At 41.9% G+C, this 10,712-nt stretch overlaps 1 pseudogene; it reads left to right on the forward strand.

Annotated features, from left to right (window-relative positions):
* The first annotated feature begins 1,720 nt into the window (after positions 1 to 1,720).
* On the forward strand, positions 1,721 to 7,970 carry LOC139351127 (uncharacterized; annotated as a pseudogene).
* Positions 7,971 to 10,712: the final 2,742 nt, after the last annotated feature.

Here is a 10,712-nt window from a genome sequence, read left to right on the forward strand (position 1 = left end):
TCAGACCAGTGGAGGGCATTGAACGCATCACTGATGAGCTCAATATGTGGGTGAATTTTAACCATATTTTAGGTTTGATTTTAAATGTAAGACAAAGATTCATGTAGTGTTTAAACTTTCATTACTGCATGAATAATATGACATTACTGTGTTAGCGATGGAGTGAGTGTACCACTTTTAATAACTCCACTTCATACAGTCAGTGATTTGTGTTCATGTGTAAAAATTAAAATAAGACTTTATTGATCTCACAGGGGAAATTAAGTTGTTACAGTAAGCAAGTACTAAAAAACAAAAACAATGCCGCAGATGGGCCAAAAGTATACAGAATGTACAATATGTACGGTGTATAAAAACAAAAATATACAACATAGAAATCGCATCAAATGAAATTAATAATGTCAGCATATATTAGCACTGATAAAATGAGTGCAAAAAAATAAATATGTACACAAAAAATGATATAGTCATGCAGTTACAGGAAGTTAGTGTTAGCTTGTTACAGCTTGTTTGCTAACTGCTAATTCCACTTCCAAAATGTAAAAAAAAAACAAAAAAAAAAACAAAGATTAGAAGAAGACAATTTCATTTGTTCTCAGACTTAAACTTGGTAGAAACATGCAGTCATTTCAGTGCAGTGACTTATCTGTTTATTAATTTACAGTTTAAACTCCTTTAAGTGGCCTTACGTTTTATAAACAGCGTCCAGACTCCGCAGCGTCTGATGTTCGACCACGTGCTGACGTCACGCTGTAGCGCTGCCTGCAGCGTAGCGGGGGGCGTTACCATGGCAACGTGTTGGGTGACCGCAGGTAATTGCTCGGTCGCACACACACAAACACACACACACACAAAAACGGTACGTCGGTGATCACGCTGATAAGAGAAGCTCATCGATTCCAACGATTAAGGAATTCCCGCAAGGTGAGTGTGTGCGTGCGTGCGTGCGTGCGTGCGTGCGTGCGCACGTGTTGTTTATGCTCTCTAATTTTTCCAGACCACTACAGCCTTTTTTTAAATCTTCTTCTGTGGTGTTTTTTCTTCATGTCCCTGTAATGTTCACTGATTCAGAGGTGGAGGAAGTACTGAAGTACTTCAGTAAAAGTATTAATACTACACTGTAAATACTCTTAACTCTAATAGTTAAGTTGAACAAAAATCTCAATTTAGAAAGTAATTAGTTTGTAAAACTGTCAAATAACATGTAGATAGTAACATAGTACCTCAAAACTGCAGTAAAAGTATTTCCATTCCAGCGCTGAGTTTGTAGTGACAAATGAAAATTTACATTGAGACCTCGACCAGCACTAAAACAGTTTTAACATTCATGTTTCTGTAACAACTCTAATGTGTAATACATGAGAATATGTACCTCAAACTAGCCATCTTTCTGCATATGAAGTACTTTTGCTTATGATGACATTTTTGTACTTTGTAATTGAATGCAGGACTTTTATTTGTAAGGGAATACTTCTACATGTTACATTTACTTAAGTATTTGAAGAATTTGAATGTAATAAATTATTCTATTTTAAATAATTACTGGATACATTGTCTCTTGCTTTCTTCTTCTCGTTTCTTACCTTTCATTCACTCTCCTTCACCTTTTGGATCCTTCAGATCAAAGTGTTTTCAGTTTACAGTAGATGAAGAAATTTGTAAAATGTATTTTTAAATGATTATTTGCGAGGTGTCGTAATGAACGTCTGTCCAGGGTCTGATGGAGCGTTACGAATCTCTGGGTCTGGTCGGCGAGGGCAGCTACGGCACCGTGCTGAAGTGCCGTCACCGAGACTCCGGCCGCCTCGTCGCCATCAAGAAGTTCATGGACTCGGACGATGACAAGACGGTGAAGAAGATCGCTCAGAGGGAGATCAAGCTGCTGAGGGTAGCCGTCAATCAATCTGTCAGCCAATCAGTCAGTGAGCATCGAGCGGTCTGTATGAGCAGGAAACCTGAGTGAGACCACGCACAAAAGCAGCCTGTCAATCATAAGACAAACAAACCTCAAACAACTGAGTCAGATTCTCACGATTACTTGACAGGAGAGGAAACACGAGCAGCTGAGAGGAAAAAGATGAGCGCAGTCTCAGTCAATGATATGTCAGTGTCTTCAAATTGGACAGACAAAGGCAGACTGATGCATTAATATGAAGAAAATGACACTCATCACTAGTGCTCAGTCAAGGTGTAGTCAGCTTTAATGTAGACACGGTGTGTTTTACCTGATTTTATCCAGTAACCACGTCCAGCTTCAAATTCACAAATGCTTCCTCTGCTCTCGTCTTTTTAACCATCAAGCAACTGCGTCATGACAACCTGGTGAACCTTCTAGAAGTGTGGAAGCGCCGCCGCCGCTGGTATCTGGTGTTTGAGTTCGTGGAGCGAACGCTTCTGGACGATTTGGAGCAAAACCCGAATGGGCTGGACCTGAACACCAGCCGGCAGTACCTGTACCAGATCCTGAGGGCTGCAGCCTTCTGCCACGAGCAACATGTGAGGACATCTGAGTGTGTTTGCGTGGAAGCGCAAGATGTTTATGTGTGGAAAGAGTCAAGTTCCAACCGATCCGGTTCCAATCTGGGTTCGTCTCAGTTCCAGGTCAGATCCAACTACTGATATTCAATCACTGTACATGGACTTGATACAGGCTTGAATAAAATTATGTTTTTTGGGGGTGAGTACAGGTGTGGTACTTCATAGAAGAATCCCACAAAGGCCTGAAACTGAGACCCAAACCCAGCCTGTACCCATGTCTTCTGGACCTGATCAGCTGTTACTGCCGATCACACTCGTGCCAAACGGACTGTTTACCAGGCTAATGCTACATGTTAGCTAAAGTGCCTCTCTCTTTCCAAGGTTGTCCACCGTGACATCAAACCCGAGAACATACTCATCTCCCAGGGCGGCGTGGTCAAGCTGTGCGACTTCGGCTTTGCCCGAACCGTGGCGTCGCCTGCTGAGGGGGGCGTCTATACTGACTATGTGGCCACTCGCTGGTACAGAGCGCCTGAACTGCTGGTGGGAGACACCAAGTATGGCAAGTAAGTGTTAGCATGTACACCTGAGGTTGTGTTAGCCTAGACTGTCTGTTGATAAAGATGTTAATGTGTGTGTGTGTGTGTGTGTGTGTGTGTGTGTGTGTGTGTGTGTGTGTGTGTGTGTGTGTGTGTGTGTGTGTGTGTGTGTGTGTGCGTGCAGACCAGTAGATGTGTGGGCTGTTGGTTGTCTGTTAATAGAGATGTTAACAGGTCAGCCTCTGTTTCCCGGAGACTCCGACCTCGACCAAATTTACCACATCATCAGGTGCTTCGGTAAGCACGCACACCAAAACATTTGTTCAATAAAATCTCCTCTTTAAATGCTCTCAGTAGAACTGTCCTGATTGGGTTTTCCCTTTTTCAACGGCAGGTAACCTAACAGCTCATCACCAGGAGTTGTTCTACAGGAATCCTGGCTTTTCTGGAGTCAGACTGCCTGAATGCTCTGGCAGAGTCCCGTTAGAGCAGCGCTTCCCTACAATCACAACCACCGCCCTGGACTTGGCGCAGGTACGGTTTAGTTATTGACTTAAATGTCATGGCACCTTGTTCACTGACAGACAGAAAATCCATAATTAGATAACAGGATGGAGCTTTTGTGCAGTTGAGATGAGATTTTTTTAGCTGGTTTCTGTTCCACTTGCTTTTGTTGTCTTTCATCAGTCTCTCTGAAAAGCTGAGTTTTCCATCCATATTATTTTGTTGGGACAGTAGCCTACAGAGGTGTCAGCTGAAGCTTCTGGGATGTTGGTTTACGTGGACAGCAGGGTCTTATGTGTGTGGGTGTTATGGGGAGCATAATATGCCACTGCTGAGTGTGTTCCCTCTTGGGCTTTCTGTGACCAAACAATGATTCATAAAATCCCTCCAAGACACACATTAGAAGAGCAGAAACCACCAACTCAGTGCTGAACATCTTGGTGATACATTGGCTTTGAGAAACTGGGAATATTTGTGTTTGTTGACATTCGAAGATCTGCAGCTTTCATAATGGCATCCAAACTCCTTGGTTCTCACTTCCTCATCTATCTTAACGTTATTTTTCCATTTAATCTGAATTACTGTGCCAACTACACTTTTTTTTTCCAGTATTTCAGTAAGTTCGAGACATCAGAATCAGAAATACCTTTGTGTTGTCTCCTTCAGAGTTGTCTCCAGATGGATCCAGAAAGACGAGCTCAGTGTTCAGAACTGTTAGAGCATCCTCTGTTCACACAAGATTCTTTCCACATCAGGTATCTCTGTGTGTTTGTGTGTAGTTTAACAAGCAGTTGTGCATATCCTCTGTTATGTGTGGTTTATGTGTTATGTCTACATACGTGGAGCAAAGAATCCAACCATCAACCTATTGACTGTTGAGTAGCCTCCAATTATGTTAACTGACTTGCCACATCAATCTATGTATCTTAACAGGGTTTTGGATGAGCTGAATGCTAAGATCCAGAAAGACCACAGAGAAAACTCTACCCTTCCCAAAATAGCCAAAACCCCAAGACGGGAAAAGGATGAAGGTGATGACAAGAACCAGAGAGGCAAAGACAAGAAACAGTCTGAAGATATGGATGAGAAAGTCAACAAGGAAAAGGAAAAGAGGGAGAGTGGGGAAGAAAAGAGGCAGAAAACAAAAGGCAAGCAACCATCAAAGGCTCCTAAAACCATTTGGAGTACCTCAGAACCTTTGATGTCCACCAAACAGTCCAAAACATCAGGTGGCAAGATTATCAATAATGCAGCCAAAATGACTGTGGCCATGAGAAGTAAACCAGGAAAAGCCATAGGTGCAGAGCTGAGACAGGAACCTGTGATTTCTCAACCAACTAACACCTTTTCTTCTGATTCACTGGAAGCTTCCAAGGCTGCAACAGATCTGAATGACAATTCAAGTCATTCGAGTCATTCAAAAAATACAGACACAAAAGAAAAAGACTCTATTGGCTTGGGTTCTAGTTGCTCAGACAACACTGTGTCAAGTGTGACTGACAAAAGTACGATGGAGATCTGGAGATCTTCTAAATCAGACCCAAGTCAAGACATTGGGTTCCTAAATTGACTAAAAGCTCAACCACTGGCCATCCATATGAGAGTTCATCTCCAAAAGCTCCCTTGAAATCAACCATGGATCCTACAGACACTAACTTGACAAAGGAAATGGGTCAAATTTCTGCAACAGAATATCCTGAAGGGGCTGCAACAGCTGTAGCTCCTAAGATATCAAGTAGTGTCCAAGTAGACATAAGCTTGACACTGAAGGAGTCTAAGCCACCCGGCAATGACCACACTGAGGTTAACACCCCAACCATCCCTTCTGTTGCCAAGCCATGCAAGACAACTACTGCTTCAGAGCAACAGACCAACCATTCACAAACGGACACAGAACAAAGACTGACCTCTGAATGTCCAAAACTCTTACCTTCAAACTCACCAAACAAGCCATCTAAGACTGCATCAAATTTTGTCCCAAAATTGGCCAAAGACAACACATCTTTGTGCGCCAGCCCATCTAAGACTCTTACCTCAGATCTTTCAATGCAGTTCTCCACAGGTTTCATGGAGGCCAGTCCTGCCCATAGCACTCCAACACTCGCTAAAGGAACCCTCCAAACTGGCTCATCTTCAGATATTAAACACACAAATGACACAACATGTATACACAACAAGCCTTCCAGGGGCCTTTCAACGGATAGGGAACTTACAGAACTATGTATCACAACCAAAAATCAGCAGGATAGTTGTAGTACTTCATACAAGGACATCAGGGAGGACCGTGGATGCTTGAAGATGAGCCAAACCCCCAAAATGACTGCAAACCACATTGAAATACTCAATGCTTTAGGTGATTATAAAGAGAATCCTGAATCTTCTGAGCTTTGCAGTGTCCATCAGCAGAGCACTTTGAAGTCCAAGACCACCACAGAATCCAGAACAACCTCAACTTCCATGCCGATTGAAATCCCTAAAACCAGCATGTCTGGAGGGACCACTATCCTGAAAACATTAAAAGTCTCAGATAAAGAGAACAGAGAAGATTCAGTGCTTTCTATGTCAATCAGTGCAACAACCAAATCTTTAGTAAATCAAACCTCAAAGTTTTCTAGAAGCTCAAATCTGGAACAAAAGAGCAACAGCAGTAAAGCTGAACCTAATGTGAAATCCTTGAAACCCCCTCACTGCAAATCTTCCATCGGAGAACCTAAAACAAAGCACGGGTCTTTTAGCAACCACCCCAAGTACACCACAACAATGACTCAGAGAACTAGATTTTCTATAGAGGCGAGGAAGAAAAGAGAAAACCCAGAAAGAAATACAACAACAAATATATCCACTATTACAGATTCAACCTCAATTGCCTCTACAGCTGCTCAGGACCACAAAGCTTCAACAAGAAGTTCCATATTTCATAACGTGGATGCCGCAGATGTGAATGAGTTGGATTTCAGTTTACCCCACTCCTCTCCACCTCCCCCTCCTCCTCCTCCCTCCTCCACTCCTCTACTCCTCCCTCCATCTTCCACACCCCTTATTCCCTCCTTCTCGGTTGTCAGTACCAACAGCCCAACTGCCAGCGATCACCTTCCTTCAGGGACAGGTTTCCATCCTGGGACCCACAGCCTTTGGTAAGTTTTCACTTTTCACTTCACTGCAATACAATAGAGAAACATGGACAGCAATACTAACAATTATTTAACAGAATCAAGGTTTTAGGACTTAAAGAGAGTTAAAATCTTCCTGAACTCGACCTACATTTGTGTTATCTGTTAAGATCCTTTTGGTTCCAGTCGAGTTTTTTAGACCATAAATCTTCACTTTTAATCAAATGCATTGAAACATTTGGTCAGAGGTGTTTGTGTGTGTGTCCCAGGTGTGTAGACAAGTCAAGGCATCACAGCAGCATTTACAGTCGACTGGCCCAACAAGTTCGGTCCAATCACAATCCAGGATCCCTCACAGCACAGGTAACACTGTGCATGTGTGTGTGTGTGTGTGTGTGTGTGTGTGTGTGTGTGTGTGTGTGTGTGTGTGTGTGTGTGTGTGTGTGTGTGTGTGTGTGAATCATAATGGAGAATGTCCTCTTACAAAGTTACCTCTCTCCTCTCAGGTGTCAGAGAGGAGTCTGAGCTGCGAGCACTCCTTCCTGTCCGACCGCTGTAACCACGGTAACAACGATGCAATTACGTTGACCAGAAAGAAGTCAGACATCCATTTCCCAGATCTACGAAGCTCAGTGTTGCCGGAGCTCAGAGGAAGAGAAGGTACGCACACGACACAGCTTAGTAAAGACAAAGAAAACACGATGATGTTGCACGACGTGTCTGGACCAATCAAGAGCCAGTCTCCTTATGTTAACATTAACTGTACGAGCCTATTTAGAAGAACAAGGGTTTCAGCGCTCCCTGAGAAAACAAAGTCCATCATCAGTGTCATTTAAAAGCAAAATGTCCCCAGTTTACCTCATGATTACCTCATTTTGAATTGTCTTCAGATTAAAACGTCCTTCCTCTATCTCACTATCTGTGAATCAAACTAAACTTTCCTTCAGTCTAAAATATACATAGAAGTCCCATCCAGTAAATGTTTTTTTGTCCAATGATTCTTATCCAACACATTAACTGAACGCAAAATGTCATGTGAAAAATGACAAGGAATTCATGAAATTTCAAGCAAAGAAGTCAAATTATTCTGGATTTTGTGATCACGTAAAAACGTTTAATTTTTACTGGTATCACAACACGCTGAATATTTATTCATACATACAACAAACAGTCGAATTGTCGGAATGCTAAATAAAGCCGTAATTCCTCCAATGTTACCTCAGGTAAACACAGCAAAGGCTCGTCCAAGGACCAGAGGAAAGACAAACAGCCGGTGTCCACCATCCCTCCATCAGAACCACAGCAGCCCGGACACAGTACAGACTCACACTCACCATAACCAATAATAAACATTAACATAAAGGCGAAATGGCTTGATGAAGCCAGCAATGTTACATATTCCATGTCTGTAAAGAGTTAAAAACACACATCTTTTTCTCCTCTGCTGAGCTTCTAAATTCACATTCCTTAATTTTTACTCATCACTGAAGTGTCAATATAATCAATGCTGAATTCAGAGATGTGTCGCATGTTGTTCATTCACTTAGCATTAGCTGTGGCTACATGTGATAATGCAAATACCAAAATGCTGATATAATCATACAAATATCTAATAAAAACAATGTAAATACAAGAATAAAATGACAACCGCTGAACGTCTTTGGTCCAAAAAGAGAATGTATAACAATTTTATTAATGACAGTTGATCAAAGGTTTGTTTGATCATATTACACCTTCCTAAAGCAGCAAACAGGTCATTCACATGTGAACACTTATTTCTGAATTATTCAATAAACAGAGCACTACTGCAGAAGTTTTAGATTACATTTGGCCTCTCCTGAAAACCTGTACTGGCTTCTTTATTTCATCTTGGGATTTGTGATGCTTTTAAAGAAGAACCCTTTTCAGAGGGTACCAGCAGGTGTGCTAATCTGTCAAAGATTCTCCATCTTTCCGATCTTCTCTCGCTGATCTTTTAAAAACTTTAATTCAAAAATGCATCATATCAAGACTCGTCACTTGAGTCCTCTGATGAACCCATTTTCCATCTTTTCTCCTCCCTTCTGCCGACTTTCTTCAGCAATGCTGCAGCGAATTCATCGCTTTCTGATGACGTACTGTACCCTCTGTGAGGAAGCCCTCTTATTGGCTGAGAGATTAAACTGTTGAACCCTGGGAGAGAACCAGCTGCATGTTGTTTGCTACTGGCCAGGAGGAGGTAGAGGAGGCTGTTGATAGGGTTGGAGTGGCTGTCAGTGATTGAGCCTGCTGGAGCTGGCAGTGGCCTGATTGGTGAGCCGGTGTGTTTGGCATTTGGTTTCCTTGGTGGTGATTGGGTGGCTGGCTTTTTGGTTGTGGCCACCACCTGCTGGAAAACAGATAAGAGATCTAGCGCCATCATGAGGTTGACATTTTTGCTTTTTAACAAAAAAACGATGGCTTCCCGTGAGATCTGGTGCACGCATTCTTGGTCCCCAGAACATGAATTAAGTGATAACTTGATTCCCCCGACCTTTCATCTGGTGCCGTCATCTGGTCAAAATTTCATTAATACAATGTTTAGTAAATACCTGAAAAACATTCCCATCAGCCTCACCAGTATTTGCTGCTTTGTGCGAATTAGCAGATGTTGAACATTGCAAATACACTAAGCTAACACTGTGAACACAGTAAAAATTATACCTTCTGAACTTCAACATGCTAGCATCATAGTTGTGAGCAACAGGGGCGTGCATTTCAGATCACTTTCAGATGACTGTATGTTTATCATTTTATGAGTCAAAGTCGAGCTACGTCAAGACGCTTTCACCTTATACAGCAGCACATGGGAAAAACATGTTCCACCTGTGTACCTCTTTGTATATATGTTACAAGTATGTCATCCTTGAAACAAATATCTTGTACTAATACTCAACACATAACAAGTATACATGAGTTGTAGCTAGTTAGCTAGCTTGTTAGCCTTGAGAAGCATTGAGTGATTTGGTGATTTTGGAGGATCGTATCATCAATCTTGAGTGTTTTAGGGACAAAGTGAAGCTACAGCTAACTCTTCAGAGTGATTACCTTCCTGGTGGTGAGTGTAGTTGTGGTTGGAGTTGTTGTAGCTGTGATTGTGGTGGTGTTGGGTTTAGGATCAGAGAAAATCCTGCAGATGTCCACAGCAGAACCATCGATCTCTGGGAGATCAAAAGGCAGCAGAGAGAAGGACCGAGCTGATGGAGAGACGTTAGAAGTCGTTCATTTTGAGTATTTAAGTATTAACAACACCTGGAAATATCACGATGGATCAGCGGTCTGCACAAGTTCACGTGTGAAGTTACAAGATGTCAGACGCAGGGGAACTCGTTCATTAGGAGTTCATTTAGGGTGTTTTTTAGACCTGTGGTTCATTTGTGCTGATTCAGGAACTAGCTTTGGTTCAAAAGTTGTTTTTATTGTGTTTATGTTGTTAATGTACGAGTGGCCAACACCTAGATTGCGACTAGAGAACAACGTATCTCCTCAAGAGTTCGCTGCCAGAGATGAACTTTGAGAGTGAAAAAGTTGTTGACGAGGCAAATGCTGCACATTTCAAAACAGCCAGTCCACTCAAGCCAGAAGTGAAAATACCCCAATTATTTAAACCCAGTAACTGCCTGGTGAACCGGCTGACAGAGCTAACATTAGCTTGCTAATATACCACCTTTTTAGAGTGAAAAGTAAAACAAATAAATGCTGTTTAATAAGGGTGTAAAAATTTTAAATTACAGCTACCAGAAATTGCATAAAACAGATGGTAAGGGGACTAAATAATGTCCATTCAGAAAGCATAACCAGATGTTTCCCACTCATTCTGCACTATACAAATACTGCTTTTTACAAAGGACTGGACTACAGTGACATTTGACTGGACACAGCCGATGTTACCTTTACTTCTTTTGATGGTGAAACTTTATTTAGCAAATCTCTAGTTTCATTATTCTGTCTTAGAGGGGCATCACACCCTGAGCATGATGGGATGTTATTGTCCCCCAACATCAACCAAGTATCAATAACATTTATGAAAATAACAAATCATTAAATGAAACAAAACACATTT

The sequence above is a fragment of the Chaetodon trifascialis genome, chromosome 23 (assembly GCF_039877785.1).
Source record: "Chaetodon trifascialis isolate fChaTrf1 chromosome 23, fChaTrf1.hap1, whole genome shotgun sequence".
Taxonomy (NCBI): Eukaryota; Metazoa; Chordata; class Actinopteri; order Chaetodontiformes; family Chaetodontidae; genus Chaetodon; species Chaetodon trifascialis.